The 5,081-nt window shown below is 56.5% G+C and overlaps 1 pseudogene; it reads right to left on the bottom strand.

Annotated features, from left to right (window-relative positions):
- The window catches only part of LOC138102437 (uncharacterized), a 705,988-nt pseudogene that overhangs the window by 191,878 nt on the left and 509,029 nt on the right, over positions 1-5,081 (bottom strand).

Below are 5,081 nucleotides of genomic sequence, written 5' to 3'. Positions count from 1 at the left end.
GAGAAGGGAGAGAGCCACACGCACGCTTTGACCCAGGGAGCCGGTAAGTTCCAGCTGCACACGCGCCTTGGCAAGAGGCAGCAAAGAAAGGCAGAGATTTTGTCCTGCCTGAATCGCTGCGCAGGGCTCCTCAGCTGGGCACGCACAGCCCTGCTGCTGGAGCTGAGCTGCTCTTCCCAGCACTGGTGGCCCCCACGCCAGCTGCTTTTGCTTGTCCTGCTTCAGCGACAGCCGGGGCCCTGGGCAGAGCACTGACAGCCTGCTCCAGCCCCAGGGAAGAAGGAGCCCCTGGAGAAGCTGTGTCAGGTGCGGCTGCTGCTGCTGGAGACATGGAGGGTGACATCAAGGATGACAAGCTCTTCCTCCACCTGGCAAGCTGAAGATGATGGACTTCAATGGTGGCACCTTCTCCAAAGCCAGGCTCCACAGCGAATTTGCAGATGAGTCCACACGCAGGGGGATGCTCCCAGATTTGTGCATTGCACAGCCTGGCCGGGAAGCAAAGGTTCCCCCCTTTGCTGGGGCGGATGCAACCAATTCTTCAGTCGGCTGCCAAGCTGCTTTTTGGCAGGGCTGGGGGGATGGGCTGGGCTGGTTTTGAACTGGGAGTCTGCTCCTGGCCCTGCCAACAGCCCCCAGCACCCACCGTGGCCCGCCCTGGGGCTGGGGCTGGGGCAGCCAGCCCGACACAAACAAAGCCCCATGGTGGGAGCAGAGGTTGGACACCAGAAGCTGTGCATGGGCTGCTTGGCTCTGCAGGCAAGGAAGGGCTTGGGCTGCTCCACTGCCCTTGTTGGCTTTGGGCTCAGCATGACTTTTGGGGGCAGTGCAGGGGGAAGGCAGAAAGCGTGGGCTGCCCTGGCCTGTGGGTGGGTTTTTCCCTCACATGGCGGGCTTGGGCCTTCCTCAAGGCCCCAGCAGAGAGAAGATTTTTTACCTTTTTCCTTGTTTTACCTTTTTGTCTGTAATCTCTTTTCACTGGTTTATGGTTTGTTTTTCCAAAGGAAGCATTCTAGGTGCTGTCTGGTCCGGATGGCGAAGTGCTTGGGAGCAGCTGTGGCGTGGGTGGGACGTGCCCTTGGAGAAGGGCTGAGGACACCGTTTGGGAGCAGCTTTTCTTCTGGCGGCGGGAGGCGTGAGGTGGGTGCCCGTCCTCTTGGCACGGCTGGGATAAGGGCTTTTGGGAGATGGCAGCGGGCGCAGCAGCATCCCGCTCTGGGCAGCTGCTGAGGAGGTGGCTGTGCCACGGCCGGCTGCAGGCTGGGCATGTGTCCTGCCCTCCTGCTCTCCTGCCAGAGGCAGCAATGCTGGGCAGCTTTGGGCAGCGCTCTGAGCGCGGCCAGCACGGCCTGGGCACCGCGGGCGGCTGGGACAAGGGGGACGGGAGCCTTCAGCTGACGGGCGCTTTCTGCTTTCTCTCCTTGCAGCCGGGCTCTGTGGATGCTGAGGCTGCTCTGGGCTCCGCCAGGGCTCTGCTGTGGCTCAGCCCCGGGGCCACGAGAAGCCAAAGAAGAAACGCCGTGACCTGCAGCAGAGACGTGCTTGAGCAGCTCGGCAGTGCAGCTCAAGTTTGCAGAGCGTGCACCTCCAGGGGAAAATATGACACCCCCCCAATAACAAACTTGTTCAGTAACTCCTGAAATGAAATCAGTCTGGGATGACCCCCAATGCCATTTTTCAGCTTGCTCAAGCTGAAGCTCAGCCTTTCTCTCAACAGTTCTCTCCCCCACCTGCCTTTTGCTCCACAAGTGCTCCCTCTTTCCCCCAGTGAGTTCCCAGCTCACCGCAGTCCCCATTGCACTGTAGCCTTCCTTGATGCCCCTGGCCATGAGGAAGAGTGAGCCCCAGGTTTAGGGACTCATGTTGTCACTGGCTGAAGAACAGCAATGTCTCAGAGCTCTGGTGAGATTTGGGGGTCATTCAGAGCTGCTCTCCAGGCCTCAGCTCTGCTCACTGCTGGCTTCCCACTTCCTTTTCCTCGTTCTTCACAGAGCAGGATGAGCTCTGTGAATGCCCTTGACCCTCGCCACTCTTCCCAGCCCAGCCCCCCAGCCCAGTTAGGCTTAAGCTGGAGCTTCTCTGTCTCCTCTGGCACCCCAGTGCAGTCCCCTCTGCGGGGAGCAGCAGCCCCAGAGCGCAGCACACAGCAGTGCAGGCCACACCTGGAGCAGCTCCCTGCAGCCATGGCCTGGCTCTTTGTGGCAACCAAATGCTCCCTGTGTGCAGCTGTCCCTGGAGGATGGCCCCAGGGCAGAGCCCAGCCGGGCTCCCACTGCATCCCCTGGAGCCTGGGGCAGACAGCGCTGGCAGAGCTGAGGTTCATGGTGAGCACCCAGAGCTGTGGCTCGCAGTCGGTGTTTGCAAGTGTTGTGATCTCATCTCCTGCAACCTGTGGGGAAAACGAGCTGTGCAGCCAGGCCAGCACTGCCCCTCTGGGCAGGGACGAGGCTGAAGGCCTTTCCTGTTGCCGAGGAGGCGGCATTAAGCCTTAGTGGGGCCTGGCACCTGTGGAGCCGGATCTCGCCCGCTGTCCGGGACTCGCTGCCCACCAACCGCCCCCACCCGCCGGCTCCGTTCTGCAGGGACAGAAGGCTCTGGCTGTGCGAGGGTTTCCATCACGTCTGTGTACCCGTGGCTGTGGAACGCACATGGAGAGGGAAAGTGTCAGTCACAGTGCTGGCACACTCCTTCCTTTCCATACAGGACACGTCCCTGCGCACCCCGTGTGTGGATCTATTCAAAGGAGAGGCGTGGATAGAGACTTCCCACAGAGCTCTGACTCTGGCGGAACTCACCTTGTCAGCCAGCAGCCAGGGGATTTGTTTCCCAGCTCTGTGTCAGTCGGTGCCCAAGAGCTGCAGGGAGCAGCATTTAGAAGCAGTTTCCAGATTTCTAGGCAGGCAGTGGAGCTGACAAGCATCCGTGCAACTCGCCGTGTTCATCGGGAGGGGCTGCTGCTTCTTTGGGAATACAGTACAACGGAGACACGAGACTTGGAAAAATCCCAGCTCTCTGTGGATTTGTGCAGGAGGGGGAGCAGCAGAAACACTTTGTGTCTGCTTGTGGGTACACAAGGTCCAAGGAGCGGGGCTGGCAGCGGGTGACCTGGGCCGCTGGCAGCTCAAGTCCCGTGTGTTGCGTCTGCCTGAGGGAAAGTTCACGGGCCTTCCAGGGCTGTGCTTTGCATTGGTAGCTGGACGGGTGCTGGAAACAGAGCGGTGTTCTGGCTACTGCCCAGCAGCGCTGTCCCTCTGCCATTCCTTCCCCATCAGAGGGGATGGGAGTGGGCAGGATCCTGGCAGGGGACACAGCCAGGCCAGTGGACCCAAATCAGCCAAGGGGATGTTCCAACCATATGACTCCAGCTCAGATGTATAAAGCAAAGGGAGAGAGGAGGAAGGGCACCTTTTCCCCCAGAAGCTGAAGTTTCCCTGAGTGTTCCAGTTCCAAACTGTTGACCCTTTTTGGAGGCATAAGATTCTCACCCCGTAGTCTTCCAATCAACCCCCAGCTGTAGACTTTTAGAGCAGTCAAATTAATCAAGTTCACATTTTCTAGATATTGCTGTGTCATTTCCTTGATATCCATGTGAGAGGGGACACAGTGATGGATGGGTTTGCATGGGAGCTGCAGAGCCCCGGAATGGAGAGCCTGAGTGTCCCAGCAGGATTTGCAGGAGTGTGGAGGGCAGCTGGAAAGAAGATGGTGGGCAATATTCTCCTGCCTCCATCTTCCAAGGAAACTTTGATTCAGTCCCTGTCTGCATTGTGTCATGGGGCCTCCAGAGGCCCAGGCAGGTGTCTGGGTGGCCCCAGAAGGCGCTTGCAGAACCCTGGGGCAGCAGGGAAGGGGCAGGAGCATCCCTGTGGTGCTGGGAGAGACACCCAGAGGGGGCCACCCCTGGGGCCCAGGCAAGAGCTGCATTCAGGCAGCCAAATTCATGCAGGGCCTGCCCAGGCGCTGCCAAGGACCAGTCCAGTGAGCTCCTGCCCTGTTTCACCTCTTTATATTTTCTTTGTATTTCTTTGTATTTATTTCTTTGTATTTATTCCTTTGTATTTATCCTTATTATTATCTTTGTATTTGTTGACCCTCAAAATGCCATTAGAAATCATTTTCCCTCAAAATAAATACTGACTTATTTTAGTGTGCTGCTTTGGACAAATTTGGAGGAAAATATCCTCTGACAGAAGGCAGGGTACAACCAGCCCTCTCCCATCAGGTCTGGGAAAAAAATATTTTCCTCTGAGGAAAGTGAAAAAGAACCTATTTATTTAACAAACACACAGGAAAAGGATAATAATGCTGAATACTAAAACCTCTCGCTGTGGAGAGAAACCTGGGAAGATTTCAGAGTCCTTCTGTAGGTGTGCTCTCTCTCCTCCTCCTCCTTGGAGCTGGGTTGGTGTCCTCCAGGGCCTCGGTGGAAAATTCTCCCAATGTGGTCTGATGTTGAAACAGTCCAGAAGAGAAGAAGGGAAAAAGCCCAAGTCCCAGGAAAACAAACTTCAACTCTCCGTCTCCCTCTGGAGAAAAGGAGCCGAAAGCGCGCTGGAAAGCAAGCAGGGCGCTCCCTCCGCTCTTCTCGCTGCCGCAGCAGAACGCAGAGGAGTGTGTGTCTGTGTCCTTGAACAACCGCTTTGAAAAGTTCGCTCGGTGTTTTCTCTCTCCCCCGTCGGGCTCAGTTTAAAGGCACAGAAAGGCACAGGATTGATTTCTGGGCAGAGAGCAGCGATAGGGGATACACATCATAAAGTCACCCCCAGACAGGAATGTACGCAGTTGGAGAGCTCTACAGTCCTGTGTCTTTAGTTCCAAGGGAATGGAAGTGTCGATGGGTCCTTTGGTAATCGCACAGTTCTGGATCGGTTCCCGCTGCGTGGAGCCATTTTTATACAGAAGTCAGTGTATTCACACAGCACAGATTGTTGTGTTTTCCTGTGTATCAGTTTCTGTGTAAACCTGCATCCCGTTGTACAGTTTTATCGATGTATGAATTTCTGTGTAAAGCTGCGTGGCCTTGTGTCTCGGTTTGAAAGACAGGTGTCTGCTAAGGAAGGCAGAAGCCTCCCTTGAAGTGG

This window comes from Aphelocoma coerulescens, unplaced genomic scaffold (assembly GCF_041296385.1).
Source record: "Aphelocoma coerulescens isolate FSJ_1873_10779 unplaced genomic scaffold, UR_Acoe_1.0 HiC_scaffold_75, whole genome shotgun sequence".
Lineage (NCBI taxonomy): Eukaryota > Metazoa > Chordata > Aves > Passeriformes > Corvidae > Aphelocoma > Aphelocoma coerulescens.
Note: the sequence above shows the minus strand (reverse complement) of the source record. Positions and strands in the feature narration are given on the sequence as shown.